Consider the following 27,519-nt stretch of genomic DNA (forward strand, 5'->3'; position numbering starts at 1 on the left):
TATATATAATTATATTTAATAACCATAAATAAGTATCACGTCGTCTTCTTATATTTAAAGGAGGCAGTCACCCAGTTCACAGAGTACAATACTCTCTAACCATCTATCATCCCTTTTGTGACAGGTACACTCTTTCTTTCTATTGTTATGGATGAGAAAAGAAAAGCTAAAGAAAAAGGAAAAGAGGAGGTGATGGGAGAAGTCGGAAGGACGTGTAATGTTCTAAATAAATGTTACACGGGCTCTCAAAACTGAAGAAGATATGCGTGTCCGGGCTGAGGCGTAAGCATATATAATTCAATTTCTGTTTGTTATAGTAATAGTTTTAATTATTCTATATTATTATGTTTAGCCGTGTATATATGATCATGTGTATACTGTATATATATGGTTAGTCTTAACAACAAAAAACATACTAACGGTACAAGAGTGTCCAATTTCATTGGTTGGAATCCCATTTGAAGTCATTTGTGTGAGTTCAAATTGGAATGGACCGATGAAATGAACCTAACAGTTTCTCTCAAGGTTGACATATTTGTCCAGTCACCTAATGAGAAAGGAAAATATGATCCAATTGTGATTGGTTCGGGATTTCTCTTTCTTTTCAGGAGACTGGTCAAATATGTTGATCTTGAGAGGAACTGTTAGATTCATATCATCAGTCCATTTTAATTAGAACTTGCACAAATGGGGTTCTGACCACCACCGAAATTGGCCACTTTTGTACTGCTAGTATGCTTCTTGTTGTTAAGACTAACTATATACATACAATACACACATGACGATACATACACGATTAAAAATAATAATATAATAAATAAAATTAATATTACAACAAACAAAAATTGAATTATATATGCTTACGTATAAATGCTTATGTCAGCCCAGACGCGCCCATTTGGATTTGTATCGTCCTACAGCCACTAGAACCTTTACCTGGTCCCAAACCACATTTTTCATCTTGATCAACACGCAAAACCCAAACACGATATACACAGTGGCAATGATGGAGAAGTTTCTGGTAATTGATCTGGAATATCAATTTCATGTGCACAATTCCAACTACAACCTTGAGAATTCTTGAGTACCCGATTTACTACCCAAGTCATCACAATCATGGTTGGGAAAAGTCATAAAAGGCTCCTTCAATCTCCATAGCCAAACAACTAAAACTTGTAGTCCTGCAAAAGAGTACGTGACTACATTAGTGAATAGTGGTGGTGTTGTGCAAAAATTAAAGGTTCAAATGTTAAGGATGCTATGCAAAGTTGGTTAACGGAGCTAAGAGATATTTGAGTGGGAGTAAGGGCGATTCAAGATTTTTTAATGAAGTGGACTAAACAGATATAATTTTCTTGTAGATATAATTGACAAATAAAAAATAAAAAAAGGTTATAGAAATTAAAATATATATATTTGTTTTGCTGAAATAAAATGTAGATTAGGGTGATTACCTCAAAATGCAATGCAACAATTACCTCAAAATCAATGCAAATTTTGCTACTATATAAAAAATCATTAAAAAAATTCACCAAATAGGATTTAGTTTGCAAAACAAAAATTTCACCAAATAATATTGCTTTTGGTCATTTGTTTCTAAGGTCACGTGACTAAGCAGGTCAACAGCAACTCTGCATCGCATCACATGACGTGACCGGGATCGAATCTCTGTCACAAAATCAATATTATTACTTCTATTCTATAATTTGTAGCACTGACAAAATATTCCTAGGTGCGAAGTTTGTTGGGCGCTGTTGCAATGAATTACTGGACGAGGTCTTATCTTGTTCATTTCTCTCAGTAGGTTTACACATTGGGTAACAAACCCTCCGAATGTAATAAAATTGTACTACGTATATAATATAATGATGTAAGGGTACAAAAATGATGCCGAAGTTTAATCTTAGTAGGAAGACTTAGAGAAGGGTTAATAGGTTTAAGTAATGCGCAAAAAAAAAAAAAAAAAAAAAAAAAAATGAAGACATACAAAAGTAGAGAAATGACACCGCCATTTTTTTACTTGTGGGATGAAAAAATCACGAAGAGCTAGTTATTTTTTGCGAAACAATCCATTGTTTTGAAAAAGAAAATAACAAATTTTAGTGCATTATGATTCTATAATTCTAATGCCTACACCGCCATTTTTTTACTTGTGGGATGAAAAAATCACGAAGAGTTAGTTATTTTTTGCGAAACAATCAATTGTTTTGAAAAAGAAAATAACAAATTTTAGTGCATTATGAGTCTATAATTCTAATGCCTTCGAAATCACCACAAACACTAATTCACATTAACGTAATCATCTCACGATCATTGATCTTCTTCTCTTATTATTGATTAAACTCGCTCTGTCTCCCACTAATTGTAGAAAGATGTGAATATAAATTGTTCCTCTAATGAATTGAATAACTTTGTAAAGCTCATAATATCATCAATAATATATTGAAAACAACATTACTAAACACTCAACGCAAACTTGCGTGCTCTCAATATAAAAGAAAGATATTCTTTCAGAAAAATCTAAACTTGATTTTTCCCCCAAATTTTCACAAAATAATTCTGTATTCATTCTTATAAGTGCCTTATCAAAGTTGAATTTAGAGTAGTGTGTCCTTGCAAAAATGAAAAGGAAGTATAAAAAAATACTAGAGGACATCTCTTTGAGTTTTGGTTGAAGTTCAGACTTAAAATCCTACCAAAATAAATAAATAATAAATAAAAAAGGGGTTTTTAAACCTGCTTAAAACACAACTCTCTAGAGTACAATTTTAAATTTTCAGAGGCAATTAGTACAAACCGACTGGGGGTTTTGTCCAATTGGTTGTGACTTGTGGGGCATTCTGAATGGAATTTGAAATACCCCAAAACCTTATTCAACCAGTTAAACACATTGATCTATTGAGTAACCAAAGAAAAATTAGGATTTGCTAAGACATAAATATAAGGTAATTTTGTAAATTACATAGAAGTTATGTCCGGTTGTATAAAACTGAAGTTTTGAAATTAAAATTTATGAAATTGGAACTTTAAAATTTTAGATCTCATATTAGTTGTATATGAGAATCATTTTGATATAATTTCCTATATGAACAATATAACAAGATGATATCTACGTCATATTCGTATTTGAAATGTAATCATTTATATGAAAGTCCATACGAGACTTACAGACGAATAAAACTTTGTGACTTGATGTGTGTGATTTCTCTCCGAGTCACTCTCTAGGTGTTGTGATAACCTCCTGACTCCTTTGACACCACACCAATTGCAAGGGTAGAGGAGAGGAGGTGAGGTGAAGGGAGCTGGGGTTTGCGTTAGAGTAAGAGAGTTATTCTTCTTGTTTAAGCCATTGGATTGAAACCACTTTTTAAGATATGTTAAAAATGAAATGAACAATTTAATGTATCGTTCAATCTAATAACTAAATTGAGAGAGCACATAGTTTTTTTCATGAGAGTGCTCATAGAAATATTACTGGTTATATTTCTATTTTCTAAGACAAAGTAGTAATTTTACATCTTTCAAGTGTCACAATATTAATGATATATGGAAATATTCTGTACTCAGAACATTTTAAACTACTAATGTAGTACATGATTGCAAGATTTTTGAGCAATTCTCCTTTGATTAAACAGATTTATTATTTTTTTTTTCTTATTTATACACCTTGCCTAATCCAATTTTCCATTAGGACCACTTCAATCTTCTGTATCTACTTTTTATATCTTTTTTCTCTTTTTGGGAGATTCGGGGGAAAGAATCTTCTAAAAAGTTGTCGTATGAAACAAATGGAAAACAGTCAAACCCTTCTACCTCTGCCACTCTTAAAACCTGTCTTCTCTTAAATTTTATTTTTGTGTTATGGTAGATTGACATGGTCTATACCTCAATTCAATTATTCATATCTTACATAAAATTATTAGTTGTATCATTAGACTCAAAAACATGAAATCAAATTGAAATATGCTTACAATGTATCTTTCTATCTCTCTATCATAAAATCAATTTTAAATCTGCAACTAAGGATTCTTTCCCTTTCTAGTAAATCATAATAATCCCTTGCCACTTTCCCAGACAAAAAAAAAACCTCCTATAAGCCTTGATTTTTTCTTGGGTCCTGGGGTCCTGAGTAGTCTGCAACAAAGGCAAATTAACAGAGCCATTGAAGACCTTGAAAAAGAACTAGTAACATTATTTATTTACAAAATTAACATATAATTTATCTTCCCTATTTAACTTTTTTTTTTTTAAACATACAAAATTCCTGGATAGCATAGACTGTAAATATTTTACATTAATTGGGGTGATGCTACGAGAGAGAGAGAGAGAGAGAGAGAGAGAGAGAGAGAGAGTGCTCTCTTGCATTGGTTCAGTTTAGAGAGAGAAAGTGACTTTATTTATTTTTTATTTTATTTTATTATTATTTATTTTTTTTTTTTAGATGGCATGCTAGCGGGGTTGTACAAACGCCGGACAAGATACATAATTATTATTATTTTTTAATTTAAATTAAATCCTATAAGTGAAGAATTACTACTATAGATTATATAGCAAATTTTAAAAATTTTGAACCAGGGTTGACATGTCAAAAATTATAATAATATAGTAATATATTTATATATATAAAATATTATAAATAAAATTATTATTTTGTTTACTTAAGTTTACAATGTACTTACATGTAGTGGTAGGACCTATTATTTTGTGATAGGACCTACTAAAATACTCACCGGTGAGTAGGGATGCCGTACTCCCATGTGATTCAATTAGAAATTCACAAATTGTATGACGAAAGTGATAAATAAGGATAATAATTTTTTTTAATAAATTCAGTGATCCTCTTTGATTTCCTTATTTATTATTTTCCTAATTTAATAATTATAAACTATGTGTGCATTTGTAATTGGATTACATTAGCAGTGAGTCGGATGACCTACCTATCCGTGAGTAAGCAAGTCATGTCCCTAAAATAAATCGTTTTTACTTATGTGACATGATTCAATTAATTGATAATGAAATATTAACGTGCAGGAAAGTTTTTCCTAAAAATTGATACATAAAATGGAGAAGAAAAAAAAAAGCACATGTTACATTCGATGATAGATAGACTTGTTTCGGTTTTCTTATCTATTTTTCAGAAATCAATTGATTATTTTTTTTTATTTCTTATCAAATAATTATTATTGTTGGTATAAAAATAATTGGATTAGTAAGAGAAAAATTAAATAATTAATGAGGCAGAATGAAATTTCCTTTTAATTTATTTTATTTTATATCGTGTTTCTTTTAAAATTTAATTTTTAAAATTATTTTTAATTATTTCATACTTTAAATTTAATAGTTTTTTTTGTTGTTGTTGTTGTTGTTTAGTTTCTTCTTTATAGGCAAAGCACACTTATCTCGCATTTGAAAAAAACTTTATTTTATCTGTTGCACGGGCGCTACCTGCCATTCATTATATGGATGGTTACCAAAAAAATTTCGTCTGGCCGCAACATCTCTTCTTGTTTAGTTTTAGGCAAAGAGGTTTTCTAACCGCAATATCTTTTAGTCTACATTGTACATTATTATTTAGGGACAGCCACAGATCGGATCGGATTGAATTACCCTTCAATTCTAATCCGATCCGCTCCCAACGGATTAGACAAGTCTAAATCTCCCACTGATCCGTTATCCCACGGATCGGATCAAATTGGATCCGCGAATTGGATTTATCTAAATTATTTATTATTATTTTTATAATTAATATTAATTATTATTTATTTATCTTTTAACCATAACCCATTAGATTCCATTAAATTATCATTAACTAATTAAATTAACATATTCTTTAAAAATATATATATTTTATGAATCAGATCGAATTCACGGATCGGATTGGATTTTTAAATGTCCAATCTGTGATCCAATCCGTGAGTTACGAATTTGATTTTTTTGAATCCGGATTCATGGGTGTAGCAATACAATCTGATTCACATCGAATTCACGAATTATTTGACCAATCCTATGACACTTAAACTTAATTTAGCAGGTCGATGCCTAGTTTTGTAAGCAACATAATATTCTTATTGTCTCATTGAACAAAATATTCTTATTTTTTCATATTTCTTTTTCATTGTTCATCAATATGCACTGCCCAATTAACCTTACGTACAGAAAATTTTCTTTTAATTTTATAAAAAAAGGAAACTAACATAAGAACAACATATTTTTTTACTCATCCTATGGCTCATTGTTTTATTTATTAGTCGACTCTCTGCGTCTACTAATCTAATTTCTAACAAAATTTGTTTTATTTATTAATATTCAGTCTCCGTTTGTTTGAGCTCCTTGTAAAATGTTTTCTATGTAACACTATTTCTTGTAGAATATTTTCTTTATTTTTTATTTTTCAGTGTTTAACAAGCAAAGGTTTTGAAATTTTTTTTGGTGTCTAGCTTTTGAAACATTTTTGAATTGAAATTAAAATTCGTATTTGAGTTTTACATGAGATAAAATGTAAGAACATGTGAAATCACAAAATTGAGATATAGTGAATTTCTTGATTTATGACTTTCCATCAAACTAATTAGGACCTGACATCAATGTAAAATATGCATACCTGTACACACACATCTTTTTGATAAAAATAAAAATAAAAATAATAAAAAAAATCCAATAATCTAGACACACTTTTTCCAAGATTAATAAAATTAAAAAATTATAATTAATTAACTCTTAATTGTAGTTCAATAATAACAAAATCAGCTTTGTACATAAGCCTGACACTTTAAATGAGATTATTGTGGGAGTTTGACCAGGGCTTTTGATTGGACAAAACTTAATATAGACCTTTCAAGACTTACATCAATGCTATCTATGATTTCTTCGCCTGAAAAAAAATGACAGGGACATTCATTTTTATTTTTTATTTTTATAAATAACATAGAAGTCTGGCGTTTGGGTGTGCAAAACAATGATTGGTTCTTTTTAGGGCTAATTTTTAAAAACCTATTACCTCTGTCCTAAAATAAAGTTATTGTTTATTTAAAATATTTGATTTGATTCCATTCTACAGTAATAATTTCATAGTTTATATACTACACGTGCGCATCTCCCCCAATTTGCATTTTTAATTTAGTCAGGAAAAAAAAAAAAATCCTTTAATTCAATTTGTGAATCCTCAGTTTCATATTAAGTATCTACAATAAACATATAGGTTTCGTAAGATGTATTTTTTAAAAGAAAATATTATAAATTTTGTATTTAAAGTATTATTAATAGCTTGACATAGAAAAAGTAATATTAATATAATTGAGTTTTTTTTAGTTATTTATGTTTTGTTTATATATATTTATATATATATATAATATTGATTGACATGATGCACAGTGATATTTTGACACGTACGTACACATCATATCCGAGAACCATCAATCTTTTTTATTCAAATGAAAACGAAAACGGTACCAATCAAATTGATGTCTAGCTGCCTTTAAAGTTGAAACAAAAACATATGAATAAATAGATGCCTTACAGTTAACAATAGCTCTATGTGATGAGTGAGAGAATTACCTCTCATTTGGTCCCATTGTTAATAATCGGTCCTGAATGTAAAATGATGCTGATACCCATTCAGAGGTATTTCAATAAATGTTAAATGTCTCATGGATATAATTTTTTCAATTTTGCATGGCAAGAATATTAGATTTTAGTGGTGCCTGATATTTAGTCCCAAGTTCAACAGATACTAAACAAACTTACTAAATTTCAAATTAGAGACAAAAAAAAAAAACACTAAAAGAAAGCAATAGAAATTATCAAGAAAACAAAGGCTATTCTCCTGTCAATGTCTTCACCGCCTCCCCGACCACCGTCTGCGTCACCGAGTCAACAGTGGACTCAATGATGGTTTTGGCCGCGTGACAACCAAATCACTTGAGCAAATTCATGAATTTTCCGGTCTTGCTGTGGAAGCTAAAGGAAATATTCACTCTGCTCTCCACATGGTTGTACAATTTCAATTGAGCATTCCCACTAGGACCAATTTTGTCTAAATCATTCAACCGTTCGGCAGCCTGGCCAATTAAAGTTGAACCGCCACCCTCTGAATGATCAAAAATCTGTATTGTCACGGAAGTTGTTCCGCCGAGAATAGCTTTCCAATCCAATTTGAATTTGCACCAGTGGTTCCACACTGTGTCGGGAAGAGTCAGAGGTTCTACGGGTGAAATGCTTTTGCCGTTCGGGTTATTGTTGAGGAACACTGGATACCATCATCATATATATACACAGTTAAACATAATAATATAATAATTAAAATTAATAATTAGAACAAACACAAATTGAATTACCCTTTAAGCTCAACATCTTTCCAGCTCGTTCGTCGGCAGGAATGGGGAGATTACTGACACGTTCAACATTTATTAGGAAAGTCGCACGCCCTTCGGGTGCCGGTGGTAGTGCAGAGAGTTTTTGTGGGTTCTCACCACTCGGCTCCCCTTTCTTTATGCCTTTCCCTTTCGCCATAAGATCTGAGAGTTTCCCTTTCTCCATAAGAACTGAGAGAGATGGAGAAACAGAGAGAGAGAGTGTTATGGAAGAGATTTTTCAATAGATGATGAACAGAGAGAGGAGAAGGAGCTACTAGTGCAGATATAGGACATGCAACAGTACTACTTCAGAACCAGTTTTTTGTAACCATTATAGTAGTATTCGGGGTCAGTTGAATGTAAAATTATACTTTATGGTCAGATATCTTGCAACACTAAAATATATAAGACTCATTAACCACAGTGTCTCAGCCCCCCAAAACAGAGTATTCGGAAATAAGCTATATACTGTAGAAGTATTAGTATCATCGGTCACATATGTTGTTTATTCTAATCCCTTTTATAAGCTTGAATCATCTCTTCCTTATGCCAAATCACATTAGCCCCCCACAACCAAAATAATAATAATAATGATCTGTCTCATTTCTCATGGGCTCTGTCACATATGTTGTTTATTCTAATCCCTTTTATAAGCTTGAATCATCTCTTCCTTATGCCAAATCACATTAGCCCCCACACCAAAAAAATAATAATGATATATGAATAAATTAGTCCTACTTAACTCACATTATGACATTACTGAATTATTTTAAGTTAATCCTCTGTTTCGTTGAGCCAAAAAAAATGGAAAGAAGAAAGATACGAAACCATAAATTTCATAGGAAAATCAAAACGAATAAAAATGGAAAGAAGAAAGATCCGAAACCATAATCTGTTCTTCCCTACATATTCAAATCTACAAAGCAGACCATAATCAGAAAGTAAAATAACATCGAATAGCTTTATAGATGATGCTCAACCACAAATTCAAATCTACAAAGCAGACCATATACAATACACATGAAGATGTTACCAGAAAGTAAAATAACATCGAATAGCTTCATAGATGATGCTAAACCACAGATACTTCGCACCGTTTAGCTTCTTGTTGCAATGAAATAATTTTAAACCAAAAAAATCGAGAACAATGTCAGAAGTTAAGCAAAGCTATATTTCCTCTGGTCCTCAAGATAAAACGAAGAAGAAAATCAAAATGAAAGTACCAAAATAAGGTATATAGAAGATTCACCAAACAGAAGATGTAACTCAGAAAAAAAAAAAACAGAGCATCAGCCTCAAATAAATCGCAAGTATTACAATATACACCAAAAACGAAATCGGAAATCGACAAAAGAGAATCAACATACGAATATATGTGTGTAAATTAACATACTGAAAAAAAAAAAGCAAAGGAAAAGCAATATTGAAGTCACCTGTGAAAAAATGCAAGAAAAAACTTCGATCCAAAAGAGAGAGAAGAGTCACCTGTGGAAAAATACAACAAAAAACCAAAAAAATCGTCAGAAGATAAGTAAAGCTGTATTTCCTCTGGTCCTCAAGATAAAACGAAGAAGAAAATCAAAATGAAAGTACCAAAATAAGCTATATAGAAGTATTCACTAAGCAAAGGAAGAGCAATATTGAAGTCACCTGTGGAGAAATGCAAGAAAAACTGGCTAAAAACTTCGATCAGAAAGAGAGAGTTCTTGAGGGTTTGAGAGAGAGAGAGAGTAGAGAGAGAAAAGAAGGTTGTGCCACTTGCATATGCAGGAACGAGTACGCCTGCTGCTCTGCTAATATATGAGTAGCGCGGTAACGACGCTCTGCGTTTCTATTCTTGGTGTACAATTTTGGAATGTATGACTCTACGCGCGGTCGAGTGTGGTGGATAGTATATTAGTTGTTTCACATGAAATCCTGAACACGTGGCGACATATCTCAACGAGTGTTTGATATAAGAAGTCGATTGCAAGTAGCGATGTTTTTACCGTTTTAGGAATGGAATATTTGATCCTGTGGGACCGTGCGTATACCCGGCAGTTGGCACTCAGACTTGCTCACCAAGACATTAGTTTTATTTATTTTTTATTTTTTATTTGGGATTTGGTAAACCCATCATCCTAAAACATTTGATTATATAAATTTAGCGGATTGGATTCTAAAGAATCAAATAATAATAATAATAATAATAATAAATAAATAAATAAAAGTGAGGTATCCATCAATTCTTTCATTAAAAATCAAAATTAAAGTAGAATAGAACAAGTGATTAGAACAATAATATGAAAATGATTCATTTGTTGAAGTTGCCATTGCATTTCACGAGTTTTCTTGGGCAAATTAAGTAGATTAATGTGAAATCCGCATTGTTAGATTGCATTTCCACTGAATCAGTTTCTCTTCTTATACAATTTCCACTGCTTCTCCTACTTATTGTTGCTCTCCTTCTTTTCCGAGCGCCACGTGCTGACATGAGGATCTTTATTAATTAGAGTCCATATATATTCACATCCAAAAATGACCATTATTAACAAGTCAGGGTGTTTGGGTCTTTTCAATATTTCTCTAGTTTATCTCTATGGGAGCACATGCCCTTCAGCTCATCATTCAGGCACAATCCAATGTGACATTTTGGTGTGAAGGAGACAATAGATTGTTTGTGACATTTTGGTGTGAAGGAGACAATAGATTGTTGTATGATCCACAACCAAACGCCTAGATAATTATTATAAAGGGCACATTCCTAAACTAAAAATAAGATATATATTTTAGGGAAAATTACATATAAATGGAGTTAAAGTTCCATATTTACTTAGAGACTGAGTCAAAGTTCCATATTTCTCTAAAATGGATTGCTGAGGTGGCACATGATTTTTTACTGTTTAAAAAATTATGGTGCCTAAAATGCCCTTCCATAACAAAAAAGTAGTACTTTCAGTTCAAAAAAGTAGTACTTTCAGTTCAAAAAAGTAGTACATTCGGAGAAAAAGTAGTACCTTCGCGGGTGTTTAAAAAACATGGTACCTGGACACCAAAAAGTAGTACATTCAGTTCAAAAAAGTAGTACCTTCGAAGAAAAAGTAATACCTTCGCGGAAGGGTATTTTAGGCACCACAATTTCTAAACAGTAAAAAACCATGTGCCACCTCAGCAATCCATTTTAGAGAAATATGGAACTTTGACTCAGCCTCTAAGTAAATATGAAACTTTGACTCCATTTATATGTAATTTTTCCTATATTTTAAACTAAAAATAAAATTGGTTTTATCAAAAAGTTAGTGGGGGTTAATAAGAATTTTAACAAAATCTTAGGAATTTAACGCAAATAAAGAGAATTGGAATGCCACAATGAGCCCCATCTAGCTCCGTGCATGTCCATCACCATCAACCAAACTTAGATTGTAAAATCTTGGTTTTAAAAAATAAATAAATAATAATCAATTTTCCAAGAATCAAATATATATATATATATATATATATATATATATATATATATATATATATATATTGTGAAAAATATCAGAAAATATTTCCTCCACTATTCCGACCTCTTTTTCTCCTCCCTTTTTCACTCCCTCTCAGCCGGGTGACTTTGTTCTCCTTCCCTTTTTTTTTTTTTCTCTTATTCTCTATATTACCCCTATCAACGCAAAAAATTATTATTTAATCATGAACCATCATCTTATCTCATTCTGCTCTAGATGAGGATTTATAAGAATTAAATTTTATTTAAGAGATAAGGTGAAGTAGAACCGAACATGGGCTCCACTTATCATACCATGCTGATTTATCATCATTAGGTTTAAAAATATTTTTCTTTTTCTTTTTTTGGAAGATTTTAAATTTTAATTTTAAAAATATTTTTCTTCTTTGTAATATTTCATTAAACTTTTTGGACCCAATTTTCTTGATACAACAGTTTTGATTAGAATGGTTTAAGACCATCTAATAATTTCTTCTATGAATTAGATAAGAGATTCAATTGTGCCAATAACCTAAACTTCACCCCACAGTTATAGATTCTCATCACCCATACAAAAACTTTTCTAAATATCCAACCATATTATAACTTATTGGTGGATCAAAATTCTCTCCTGCATATATTTTTAAATTTAATCATTATAAATAATAAAATTGAATCATTAGAATAGTGAAATTTCATCAATTTAAACCCACCAATAAATATAGTAAAGAACAATACTTTGGTCAAACCTAATTCATCCAACCTGCTAATGTGGCCGAATATTTAAGACAAGTTTACTTTTAGACATATGTTTTAAATCATAACTTTTGTTTTTGAACAATTATTTTAGATATATTGAGCCGCATCAACAGGTTGAATGAACCTAAGTTGGATCAAAAATTTGTTCTATAGTAAAATTCTATCATCCAAATCCGATAATGTGACACTCTTTGTGAGTCAACACCATTAACCTAGTACATATCAACCCTTGATTTAACCGTAAAAATTAATTTCCTCTACACCATCACCTTATAAACGACCAAAGCTTGATAAATAACGTACTTAGTTGCACCACATGCTTGCTCTTTGTAACCACAGTAACGGTATTGGCTGGTGCCATAGAAATGTTGGACCCTTGTTTAGAAAATATGAAAGCCTTTTGTCGTCCTCGTAATTCCCAAAACACACACTCTCTCTCTCGGCATATGTATAATACTCTATGTATATTTTTGTTCATCTATGTTTTTGTCTATAAGCTATTGCATTTCTGGGACACTGTAAGATACGAGTCATATGACACAAACCCCAATTCACATTTCAAATTTGAATACCGTTTTTTTACCCTCTTCTGAGTCCCAATGGTTTCTATACTTCGCGCCCGCGTCTCTCTCGCTCTCTTTGACCTCCTCGGCAGCGGTGAAACCCCATTTAACCACCACTCACTTTGAAAACAACTCTTAACAACTCACTCTTCACCTAAACATTTCATCCAACATCTGAGCTCCATTCCAGTAACCGCCATGGACAAACCAATCAATAACAGTGCCTTTGATGGTGATTCCAAAACTTTGACGGCCACTTTTCAGGATCTTAGAATTGACAACACTGTTAGTGTCGAAGCTTGTAGCAGTACTGTTACTGGGTCTGATAATGGCGGTAGCATTAAGTTGAGTGACGGTGGTTCGGAGGAGAAAGAAATTATGAATAAAGGTGGGGAATGTGTTGATTGTGTGGAGAGTGAGAAGAGTAGTTTGAGTTTTGCTAGTTATTGTAACAGTGTTGATAGGAATGAGATTAGTTTTAGAAGCTCTTGTCATTCCAAACCTCAAAAGGGTAACGACAGTAGATGGGATGTGATACAATGTGTGAAGAAAGGCAAAGATGGGGACTTGGGTTTGGGATATTTTAGGCTTTTGAAGAAGCTTGGGTTTGGGGATATAGGGAGTGTGTACTTGGCGGAGTTGAGAGGGACGGGGTGTTTGTTTGCTATGAAAGTTATGGATAAAGGGTTGTTGGCTGGGAGGAAGAAATTGTTGAGAGTTCAAACTGAGAGGGAAATTTTGGGCTTATTGGACCATCCGTTTCTTCCAACCCTTTATTCACATTTTGAGACGGAGAAGTTTTCGTGTTTGCTTATGGAGTTTTGCAGTGGGGGAGATCTTCATATCCTTCGGCAGCGCCAGCCGGGAAAGCATTTCGTTGAACAAGCAACAAGGTTAGTTCTTGTTTTCGAGAATTACCATGTTTGTACTTGTTATTTTCGCCTATTTCTATCACCAATTTGATTTGCATCTGTTGATTGATAGTGTAACGAATCTAACTAAGGAAGATGTTAATAAATATGTTCATGGAGAAATGGAAGAGAACCTAAGTGCTTTTTTGTAGACACTTCCATTTTAAAAATGTTAATCACAAGTGAGTAGGAAAATGAGTTAAAGAACTTGAAAAGTTGAATGTATTGCTTTTGATGCTCATAAACACGGAACAGTAAGGTAAGGCTTGGTGGCAATGCTTAAAACTCAAGTTAAAATTGTGTTTGTGATAGTTATGATAGATCTTATTTGATTGGTACAGAATAAACTCATCCCTAAAAAAACTTCCCATTAGTTGGATTCTATTGTTTGAGTTGCTTAAATACTGAAAAACAAAACCACCCTGTGATACCCCTCGATTCTAGAGCCAAGGGTGATCAAGTCCGAGCACAGATCCGAGGGATATCAAACAATTAATATTTAAACAAGCATTGGAATACAAGATGAATTAAAAATAAATAGATAAGCTGAAAGGAAAACTAAATAATAAATTCTTATTTAAAAATCCTCAAATAAATAATGATTAAAATCCCATAATAAAATCCTCCAATCTTCTGATACCAGTAATTAATTAAACTACAACCCGGGAATCCATACTGTGGACCCCTAATAATATCCTAACTGAAATAACTGAATCGAAATAAAAATAATAAGTTACTAATGAAGAAGAGTCCTACGTAGAGTCGGAAGAATGAATGGCTGTCTCTGATGATCAATCTTGACCATCTGACAAGTACTACATTGTGAGACAAATAGAGCAATGTCCCTCTTCATACCTGCCCACCAAAACTGCCGCTTCATATCCTGATACATTTTGTCACCTCCAGGATGAACTGAAAACTCAGAGTGGTGAGTCTCAGTCATCACATCCTTCCTCAACTCATCAGCAGAAGGTACCAATAACCGTCCCTTGTACCTCAAACCTCCATCAGCCCCAACATAGTAGAATGGAACCTCTCCGGAAGCTATCTCTGCAACTTTATCAATGCACTGCTGATCCGTGAGTTGTGCCTTTAAAACTTTGTGAATGATAGAAGGTGTAACTACCATGCAAGCCAAGAAAGCATCCGACAATTCATCCACCCTCTTCAACGCATTCCACTCAGTAGTGAATAGAGTGGAAAGACTACCAACAGGTCGACGACTGAATGCATCTGCCACCACATTCGTTTTCCCTAGATGATACTGGATAGAGAAATGATAGTCTTTCACAAACTCCAACCATCGGCGCTGTCTCATATTCAGCTCTCGCTGAGTGAACAAGTACTGCAGACTCTTGTGATCACTAAATAATCTGAAGGATTCACCCAATAGATAATGCCTCCAAATACGTAAGGCAAAGACCACCGCTGCCAACTCCAAATCATGTGTTGGATAATTAAGCTCATGAGGCTTAAGCTTCCGAGATCCATACGAATTGGTCGCTCCTCCTGCATCAAGACACATCCCAGACCCTGCAAAGAAGCATCTGTGTAGACAAGATACTCAATCCCGCTCTGTGGGGTAGACAAAACCGGTGCAGAAGTCAACTTAGTTTTTAGTTCATCAAAAGCTTTTTGACAATGTTCATCCCACACGAACCGTACACCCTTCTTAGTCAGATGAGTGAGTGGTCCCGCTATCTTTGAGAACCCCTGGATGAACCTTCTATAATAACCTGCCAAACCGAGAAAACTCCGAATCTCGGTAGGTGATGTAGGCTGTCCCCACTCAACCATCGCTGAAACCTTGGCTGGATCCACCGCTATTCCCCTTTCTGACACCACGTGACCCAGAAATTTCACTTTCCGCTGCCAAAATTCACACTTCTCAAACTTGGCATACAACTGATGCTCACGAAACGTCTGTAAGACTATCCGAAGATGTCTAGCATGATCGTCCTCTGACCTCGAGTAAATCAAAATGTCATCTATGAAGACAATGACAAATTGATCCAAGTAAGCTCTGAAGACTCTATTCATTAAATCCATGAAAACCGCTGGTGCATTAGTCAACCCGAACGGTATCACCCGAAACTCATAAGATCCATATCTAGTGAGAAACGCTGTCCTCGGGACATCCTGCTCCCGAACCCGAAGTTGATGATATCCAGACCGCAGATCAATCTTAGAGAAATAAGTAACTCCCTTCAACTGATCAAACAAGTCATCAATCCTGGGCAAATAATACTTGTTACGAATAGTTACCTTGTTCAACTCCCTGTAATCTATACACAAGTGGAGCGAACCATCCTTCTTCTTCATAAATAAAACCGGTGCTCCCCAGGGTAAAGTACTTCTGCGAATGAAACCCTGGCTGAGTAGCTGCTGAATCTGATCCCTCAGCTCGCGCATCTCCACTAGTGCCATCCTATATGGTGCCCTAGCAATAGGCGTAGTGCCTGGAGCTAAGTCTATCATAAAGTCGATCTCGCGACTAGGCGGCAATCCTGGAATCTCCTGAAATACATCCGGGTAATCCTGTACAATTGGTATGTTATCCAATAATACAGTAGTCCCCTTATCCGTTTCCTCCTCCATATGAAACAAATAGGTGCTAGTGATTCCCTTAGAACGCGGCATAGCGACGACGTACATGTCCTGACCAGGTATGGTGAAAATAACTGATCTATCATAACAATTAACTTGGGCATGGTAATGCGATAACTAATCCATCCCAAGTATCACGTCATAAGTGTGCATGTCCAGGACCAATAGATTGGCTAGAAATCTGAGTCTACCAATATCTAGTGTCACAGGCCCATCACTCTCATGTAAAATGGCTGTATCGCCCAATGGTGTAGAAATACCTTGAGGTTTAGTGCATACCCTCGTCCTCATCCCAGATAAAACAACAAAAGTCCTAGCTACAAATGAGTGTGTAGCACCCGTATCAAATAAAACACGTCCATGCAAACCATGAATAGGAAACTTACCCTCAACAGCCTGAGGTGCCCGAACATCCTGTGGCATGGGGTTGTACACCATGCCATAGTGCAACTGCTGCGGTGCCTGTCCCTGAAGCTGCGGCGGCGCTGGTAAAGCCGGATATGTCTGTCCCTGAATCCGTGGAACCTGTGGAGCTGGTAAAGGCACTGGTGCCCTCTGCCCCTGCTGCACATGTTGTCCCTGTCTCTGTCCCTGTCTTACTGTAAGACACTGCCTGAAAGTGTGACCATACTCTCCACAAGTATAGCAACTACCCTGGAAAGTACCAAATGGCCTCCTCTGTCGGTTAGCCTGTGGCTTACCCTGTCCTGCCTGTGGTCCCCCATTCTGCTGCCTCTGAATAGGTGCCCCATTCTGCTGAGCATCTGAACCACCCTTGTGCTTCTTCCAAGGCTGATGTCCCTGGAATTTGCCCCTGTCATTCTGTCGGTGTCCGTTCCCATTCCCTTTCTCAGCTGACTGATTAGCAGAGTCTCGATCACCCCGCTTCTCACCCTTAGCCTGTCTGAAATCCACGGTTAACTGATACTGCTGTAGAGCGGCGTCTACCACCTGAGCATAAGTAGTATAGGCTGGACTACCCGTAATAGCTCTCTTGATAGACCACATCAGTCCCTTGACGAAACTGTTGCGCTTCTTTTCCTCTGTATCCACCTCCTCCGATGCAAAAAAAGATAGGCGCGTGAACTGCTGCTCATACTCTGCCACTGTCATGTTCCCCTGTTGCAGATTAAGAAACTCAGTCTTCATGGCTGCCCTGATTGCATAAGGGAAATACTTTTCATCAAAGCGTGCACTGAACTGATCGTAAGTCAATGCCATCCTCTCCGCTGCGGTGGTAACTGACTCCCACCACTGTAGTGCATCCCCAACTAGCTTGAAGGTAGCAAGCATCTGCTTCTGAACCTCCGTGCACTGAACCAAGCGAAGATGTCGCTCGATGTCCTGTTTCCACTGATGAGCTGCTTTCGCATCGGTGGAGCCTGTGAACTCAGGTGGGCTCCCCTTTGTGAAAGAACTCCTAGCCTTCTCCCAAGTATCAATCCGAACAACCAGTGCTGGTAACGGTGCCGGCTGTACTTGAGGCTGATTCCGAAGTGCAGCGGTTACCCCTGCTTCTATAGCCCGAGCAATAAGGTCATTGATGTGAGGAGGAAACTCTGGATCTCCTCCCTGATCCCGAGTCTACTGAACTTCCTCATGCTCCTCATAGAACTGACCCTCATCCTCCTGACGCTGCCTACGAGCCGCCTCCCTTCGTTGCTTGTTTCTCTGATTGTCCCGTCTTCTTCTAGCGTTAACCATTCTGTTAACATAGAAAGACAGACATTAGTACGATTTAACCGAACCGTAAAGAATACAACGAATCCTAATCTTAGGCTCTAACTAAAAGAATACGCTACGCGGAAGTCTTAAAACAATATATCCCTAGAGACACTTGAACCTGGAGGGCTCTGATACCAACTGTGATACCCCTCGATTCTAGAGCCACGGGTGATCAAGTCCGAGCACAGATCCGAGGGATATCAAACAATTAATATTTAAACAAGCATTGGAATACAAGATGAATTAAAAATAAATAGATAAGCTGAAAGGAAAACTAAATAATAAATTCTTATTTAAAAATCCTCAAATAAATAATGATTAAAATCCCATAATAAAATCCTCCAATCTTCTGATACCAGTAATTAATTAAACTGCAACCCGGGAATCCATACTGTGGACCCCTAATAATATCCTAACTGAAATAACTGAATCGAAGTAAAAAAAATAAGTTACTAATGAAGAAGAGTCCTACGTAGAGTCGGAAGAATGAATGGCTGTCTCTGCTCGGCACGAACAATCTCTAAGACTGGAACTGACGAACACCTGAAAAATAATGATGGGTCAGGCCCACATACAAGTTCTAATCTACTACATCCCAAACAGAGATCCGATACACGTACACATCCTAATTAATTCAACAATAACTAAATAGTCCATATATAGATATATATACACACTAAAGGAACCTCACTAGACTATAGAGTTGTCTCAACCTGAATAGTAGGCAATATGCAAAACGCACATATAGTGGGCATGAGTACCTAGACCTACCAAGGTACACAACCACACTATATCTAGCTACACATCCCTGGCAATATACGCACCCTAACCACTGATCCTGAGACTCAAGCTCATATCATGGCATATAATTCTATATGTAAAATCCATCATATCCAACCATCCAAATAAACTATCCAATTATTATTTCAATAATATGTCATCCAACTATTCCGTTGACCTGACACGAATAAGTAGGACTTAACACTGTGATTAATCCGTTCCCTTATTAAAAATAGGTAGGACTTAACTCTTAAGTTAATCCGTCCCTAATATGCCCCCATCCCATAATGGTGCATTAATCCATATCACAACCAAATAAAAGTTTCCAATTCAAGGATAATGTAAATAATATTTACATTTAATAATCCAAATAAATATGATATAAATCTTATATACATCCTTTGCATTTACTTAAGCAAAAATATCAATTCTAATTAGCATGCATTTAATTTACATCACAACAAATTAACATGCATCTCGACTAAATTGTACATCTCCATGTTCTGATTAAATTAATTTAAATCTAAACAATTGATTAAAATAATTTAATCCAACAATATTTAATTAATTTATCCTTTTAAAATTAATTAAATTCCATACATAGCATGTAAACTTAAATCATGCATTCCAATTCAAGGATAATGTACTTAAATTAAATGGATATTTAATTCAGATCCATCATTCAAAAATAATAAATACTAATTTAACATTCTAATATTAATCAAAATAACATTTAAAAAAAATATTTAATGCATAACTAAGTATTATTATTATTATTATTATTATTTTTTCATGTACAAGATTTATTTCTAATCCATATAGCATATCAGATTGTAATTGTTGCTTGTTTCCTCCTCGTGCAGCGTGTGAACCTTATGAAAACAATGAAACTTCAATTTAAAGAAAACAGCAAACTGATACATGATTCATATCACTTTGTAATGCTTTGTTTTCCTTCCCCTCGTGTGGCGTGTAGTCTTATGAAACAATGAGATTTAAATTACAATGAAACAAAACTGATATACCACATGTTTCCTTCCTCGTTCGGCGTGCGTACCTTATGATGAGTTACCAATTTTGATTTTTCTATGTATCACACACAGACACACACAGACTGATACATACGAACATCATGTGAACAAAAATTTAAACACTACATAAACACATAATGGAAACCATAACTCAAACATATGCATCGATTTGTCAATATTAAAATTCATTACAAACCTATTATTAAAACACATGAACTGAAATTTTCAAATAGATCCATGTAATTAGATTCAATTAATTTATTTAAGAACCTAGAATTAATCTAGCATGCATAGGGTACGAATCAAAGGAGAAGAGAAAGATTAAAACTTGCCTTTAGGGATTAGATAAAACCCTAGCCTCCTTCTTCCTTTCTCTTCCTTCCTCTTCCTTCTTTCTCTCTCTAAAATATAGTACGTAATATATTTCTAACCTCTTTCACAACCCTATAATTATATATTTATAGGCAAATAAAAATAACCCTAATCTTTTTTCCAATCCAAGCCAAACTAATAATAAAAACAAAATAAAATCTAAATACCAAAAAGGTAACTAAAATATATGGTACGTATAATCTATGTGTAATCCTTTTTATATGTAATATATAAATATATATGACTTTCCTTATATATATATATATATATATATATATATATATATATATATATATATATATATATTTATTTATTTATTTATTTATTAAATATACATATACATGGGTAATTATCCGTCCCCATTAAACCCCTTATCCAAGTAGTCCATGGAGCCCAATTGGTTGGTCCATTACTACTATTCATATCCAATTCCTTAAAAATATGAAAATAAAAATAAAATAAAATAATTAAATTCCTAAATAAATACACACCATCACACAATTTCATTTAAACAATTAAATCAATTAACACATTTAATAAATAATTAAATCAATTAAACAAGTAAACAATTAGCCAAGAAATCAACTAAATAATTAAATGCAATTAAAATAATTTTTAAAAAATACCGAGACTATCCTTTTAAAATCAGGGGTATTACACACCCTAAAATTATTCAGCACAGGGTTTGTTATTATTGGTTATTCTTTGGTAATCATTTTGATTATCTGTTATCCTATCACCATAATAAGCTCAAGATATATATCTCCAGCTATGTAGAAGTTTGGCAATTATGTTGGTAATACCTTTTAGTGGATAGCGGTTTCATTGGACGATAATGAATTATTGATTCATTTTGATCCTCATTACATTGAGCTTCAGTACAATCTCGGCACACAGGTGCATGTTAATCGAAGTGTGAGCTAGCTTCCTAACAACTTTTTGTTTTGTCTTCTAGGTTTTATGCTTCCGAAGTGCTGCTTGCTCTTGAGTATCTACATATGATGGGGGTGGTGTATAGGGATTTAAAGCCCGAAAATGTTTTGGTGAGGGAAGATAGACATATTATGCTATCTGATTTTGATTTGTCTTTAAGATGTTGTGTGAGCCCCACTCTTATTAAGTCCAGTAATGAGGCCGCTTGTGTGATCTCTTCATACTGTATCCAACCATCATGCATTGATCCAGCATGCAAATTACCAGTTTGCGTAGAGCCTTCTTGCTTCCAACCCTCTTGCTTTGAGCCTCGTCTTTTCAACTCCAAAACGTCAAAGGTGAGGAGTGAAAGAACAACTTTGGTAAATTTAGATTCACTGCCCATGCTTATTGCAGAGCCAATTGCTGCTCGATCCATGTCATTCGTAGGGACACATGAATATCTAGCCCCTGAAATAATTAGAGGAGATGGTCATGGGAGTGCTGTTGAAATTGGTGGACATTTGGTATTTTTTTGTACGAATTGTTACATGGGAGAACACCATTTAAAGGCAATGGAAACCGAGAGACATTATTTAACGTTGTTGGCCATTCACTGAAATTTCCTGATGGTTCTGCAGTTAGTTTTGCTGCAAAGGATTTGATCCGGGGTTTGCTTGTAAAGGACCCGCAAAAAAGATTAGGGTACAAGAGAGGTGCTACAGAGATAAAACAACATCCATTTTTTGAAAGTATTAATTGGGCTCTCATTCGCAGTACTCACCCTCCAGAGATTCCTAAACCAGTTGATCTCGTATTCCTTAATCAAACATCCAAGCCATCCTTGCCTCCAAATGACAAGGGAGCTTCTGATTCCGATAGATCATCAGGTCCTTACTTAGATTTTGAATTTTTCTAATGAATTTTGAGTAGAAAGAAATGTACTGTTTTGTTGTTGTGCAATGTAGATTTTCATTGCTGATTTGTATTCATATCCTCAATGAAATCTTGTTGTCTTTAAAATGATCTATTCTTTCTTGTTATCAAATTGTTGCGTTCTTCAGTTCGGCTTTTCAGCAGCTACAGGCACTGAATTCACATGAAACATAATTTCCTTTTTTTTTTTTTTTTTTTTTTTTTTTTTTTTTTTTTTTTGTTTTCTTCGAATATTTCAAGAAATAAAGAAACCGAAAAAGGGAAGCAGACTTTGTCACTATTTGTATTCATTCTTTTAGCTGTCACAAACTGAGAGTCTGTACCTATGGGAATTTCTCAAAAGATGGCCCTCTAATTGTAATTTTCAGTCCCTTTCCAAATTCACCCTTTATTTCATATCACTGTTTGTCTAGAATTGGGATGGACCCTAGTCTTTCTCTGAATCTTTATTCGTGAATGAACAAGAGAAAATTTGATATAGACGAATCGTGGTAAAGTTTCGTGGTAGTGTTGAGCTAAGAATGCATTGTGAAAGGTGTCAATGTTGCAGTGAGCTTTTATCTTTACTTTTTTTTCCTTTAATCTTTGTGGTCTTCTTTTGAAAATTTCAAGGTTGTGCTTTATTCTGCACTCATAAGCTTTTTCTTTTGGATGCATACTTGTGAAGTTGTGATATTCTTTTCTGGAACTGACAATTAAAATGAGGGTTTGATGCTATAATGATGAGTTTGTCACTGCTCTTTCAGCCTAAGGAAAAATATTTTTATTTATTTATTATTTTTAGCATTAATTCTCGTTCTGCCCAAAATTGACATAAAACAACTAAAGTTCAAAATTTATCCAAGTCCGCCTTAAGATCAGTGATAATAAAATGAGAGGTGGATTTTTTTTTTCTTTTTTTTTCTTCCTAATTGATGTATTTGAATAACTATTTATTTGTGTTTACATTTTACACCATAACTTTAAGTTTTTTATTCATTTAGTCATGTGCCAAAGTGGTCAATCTGAGTTTTGCTGCACAGGCTTGGAAGATGTGGTAATTTGGTAAATTAAGAAGACTACATGGACCGAGAGGTGAATGCAAACTTCTTCTTTTTTTGGAAAATGAAGCTAATATATATAAATAAATAAAGGAGCTGTACATGAGAGGCCTTTGGCCCAAACAACCCATACATGATGGAAACCAAAAGCCCAAAGGCTCAACAGTTACACGGGCCAGGGCCCAAGTTAATAAAAACAACAAACCATCAATTAGCTAATTAGCCATTAATGGTGGATCTGATACAAATCCGGTGAACTAGCTATTGCAGCGATTAAAGCACAACGACCTCAAATCTTCAATCAGGTGGACGCGGCGGTGGCCGGCAACAAGACGGTGAAAGATCCCAGTCCTTTAGAATGTGATGCGAAGATCCCTAATTTCATGATAGAGGTGATGGTGTGGGAAATCCTTGCCCGAATTGAGTTATGTGATAACTTCGATCCACGGAAGATACGAGCATTTCTCTCCTCCCAAATGTGATATACCAGAGCTGCGAAGCAGAGCTTTCTGAGTAGATTCCATGGTGATGGAGAAGACCACTGGATGCTGAAGACTGAAGCAATTTCCAGCCATGTCAAAGCTGTAATGGAAATCTTGCATTTCCCCTTGAAGAAAGTCCAAATTGGGGAAGTAAACTCGCATGAGAAGAACAAATGAGAATGAGATTCTGGGTTGACATTACACAGAGCACATACATTGTCAAATCTAGCCATAGATCTTCTATCCAAAGTGGGGAGACGACCTTGAACAGCTAGCCACATAATGAATTTCATTCGTGGGATTGCTGGAGATCTCCATACCAAGTTGAACCATGAAATCGATGGAGAAGATGGCGATAAGAGAGCTGCAGTATGCTTGTAGCTGAATCTTCCAGATGGTGAGGCTGCCCAAATCAACTTGTCATTCCCTGAACTATTTGGAGCAGCAAGTGCAAGAAGTTTTGGGATTGCCAAAGAGATTGATGCAGGGAAATTCTAAGTTCCACCAGAGATGAAGTGGCTTACTGTGGTTGAAAGGTCTAGACCTGCTACAATGAGGATTTGGGAAGGGAATCGAATGCTCAATGGTCCAGCAGGAAGCCAATTATCATACCAGAAACAAGTGAACATGCCATTTCCAACATAGTGCTTAATGAAGTTTCTAGCATGGTGCCTCTGTTGAAGAAGTTTCCTCCAACTCCAGGAGCAAGATTGAGGAATATCTAAGGCCCACAAGTTTTTGCCTTTGATGAGGTAAGTCTTACACCATTTAATCCAAACTCTATCTGTATTGTCTGTTAGAAGATCCCATATATATTTGATAATTGCAGCTTGGTTAGAAATAACCAAGTTAGGGATATCTAAACCACCTGCCTTCTTAGGTTTACAAATATCCATCCAAGCAATCTTGGCACTTGTGGACTTCATTTCAATGCCAGACCAAAAGAATGCCATGAGTATTCTATTGGTCTCATTAAAAACCCCTTTAGGAAGGATGAATATGCTTGACCAATAGATTTAAGTGGAAACTAGGATAGATTTAATCAATTATAGTCTTCCTGCATAGGATAGTGACATTGAGGTCCAATGAGTGATCCTGTGGGTGATCCTTTCAATTAGAGGCCTACAATCAGCTGCCCTTAAACATGTTGAGATTAAAGGAACCCCCAAGTGTCTAATAGGGAGAGATCCTGTATTAATTCCTAATAGGTTTGAGATAGCTGCTTCTGTAGAGGGGTCTACCCCTGAGAGGAAGATTGAGCTTTTGGACAAGTTGATGGAGAATCCTGACATGGTGCAGAAGTGAACTAAGACAGATTTTAGGATGGATACAGATGTAATGTCACCATGGCAAAATAGGAATAAATCATCTGCAAATGAGAGATGGGTGATACCCAGCTCCTTGCACCTCCAATGATATTTGAATCTAGGGGTCTAGAGATAATATTCTTAACAACTGAAGTAAAAATATCCATGATAATGACAAATAGAAATGGGGAAATAGGATCACCTTGTCTTAAGCCTCTTTTCCCTTTGAAAAACCCCTTGAATTCTCCATTAATTGCAACAGTGAAGGATGGAGATGTGATGCATGCTTGGATTAGCTTGATGAACCTTGGAGGGAAGTTGAGATGGGAAAGACAATCCAGTGTAAACTCCCATTTAACTGAGTCAAAAGCCTTCATATGATCAATCTTGATAGCACACCTTGGAGGGGGAATGTCTCTGTGATAACCTCTCAATAGCTCATGAGTGAGTAAGACTGAATCAGTAATTTTCCTACCTTAAACAAAGGCTATTTGGGTGTGATCAATGATGTGAGGGAGAGCCAATTGTAGCTTGTTAGCTAAAAGCTTTAAGATACATTTGTAGATGGTGTTGCAACATGAAATAGGTCTGTAATCATTGATGGTGGAGGGGTTTTGATACTTTGGGACAAGGGAAATGTATGTAGAGTTGGCTTCACCTAGCAGCTTACCATTTCTGAAAAACTCAGAGATGGCCTTAATGATTACAGACCTATTTCATGTTGCAACACCATACAAACTTAATTCTAGAGACACGTGGCAACATGATAAGGGTATTACAAGCAAAGAGATAGAATTGATAAATACGAACTTATGTTTTGTATTTGAAATTGAAATTGAAAAGAACAGTTCAATAACTGCTGCATTTTGATTTTAAACGATTGTACAACTGTTGATAAATATGAACCTATGTTTGTATTTGAAATTGAAAATAACAGTTAAATAACGGCTGAAATTTGACTTTAAAGTTGACAGTTGTATACAACTATTGAATGGATCAAGTATAAATAGCTAGAGGACACTGTGATAAAGGTCCCAACCTAAAACACCTTCTTCCAATTATGTAGTATTACATTTTTATTGTATTTCTTTTTATGTACACTTAGTTTAGAACAGATTTGTCATAGTTATTTAGTTGTAATCAGATCTTATGTCTTGTATTGTAGTACAAGAATGTTGGTATAAATATAAATACGTATACTATAATGTATTCTACACATCGTCGCTTTCTTCAATTTACTTTTAATCTAGAGCTATTTTAAACCCGACATAAAAAGAGGCATTCTATTTCCCTGACCTCGCTTGATTGGAAATTAACTAATTCATTGTTGTGAATAACTGAATTCAAGGTTAGAATATACTCTGTCCTGAATTCTAAATTTCTTAATTCAAGACAATATTTATATATTATTTTTTAAAACATTTATAAAGGTTTAATAACAAAATTATACACTCACTTTGATCGTATAAAATTTACACTTTAAACTTTTAAAATGAAGAAAAATCCGTAAATTACATATAATAACAATTTTATACGTTGGAGGTTTAAAATTGACACCAACTTTGAAATGTTTTGAAGTTAGAAATCATGTCAACAACGTTAAATTCATTAATTGCCCTTGGCAGAGTTCTATTTATTTATCGATGGTTTTTAGATGCACATATTAATTCATGTAACTAACCATTGAAAGACTGGCCTCTTCAGACAGCTATGGCTCCACATAAGCCCTAAATAACATCCTTGTTTTCAATCAAAAACACATTGGTATTAGTCTTTGTACTCTCAAGCCTCAACATTTTTTAATTTATTTTTTGACTTATAAAATTTGAAAGTTGAGGATATATTTGTTTTCTTGGCACACTTTGAATATTTGACAAATGTACGGCATGGAATAACAATTCTTGAATTTTTTAGTACTTGTCCTAAAGGAGAGAATTATTATATGAATATTGTATACAAAACAATGGGACCCTTTTAGCTTTCATCATTTTCAAGAATAAATTTGACAATGTTTATTTATTAGTCATATATATATATATATAAACTATTTATAAATAAGACTATTATTGTGGGTTTTCATTTACAAATCTCGTTACCCGTTCTCAATCTAGTTATCATTTTATTAATTTATTGGCCCTATGATAATGGCTTCTACCATACTTATGATGACAACTGCGCAAGAAAAATATAATAATGTCCCTTCTTAAATCTTTTCAAGAGTGTTTTTACTTACATAAAAATTAATAGTGAAAGTGAAAGCAAAAATAATAAGAAAATAAA

General features: G+C 34.5%; 1 pseudogene; it reads left to right on the top strand.

The window, feature by feature from the left end:
- The first annotated feature begins 13,334 nt into the window (after positions 1–13,334).
- LOC132286511 (serine/threonine-protein kinase D6PK-like) lies at positions 13,335–22,393 on the top strand (annotated as a pseudogene).
- The last annotated feature ends 5,126 nt before the right edge of the window (positions 22,394–27,519 follow it).

The sequence above is a fragment of the Cornus florida genome, unplaced genomic scaffold (genome assembly GCF_030987335.1).
Source record: "Cornus florida cultivar Cherokee Brave unplaced genomic scaffold, ASM3098733v1 CherokeeBrave_3.0.0_Hap2_Chr11, whole genome shotgun sequence".
Lineage (NCBI taxonomy): Eukaryota > Viridiplantae > Streptophyta > Magnoliopsida > Cornales > Cornaceae > Cornus > Cornus florida.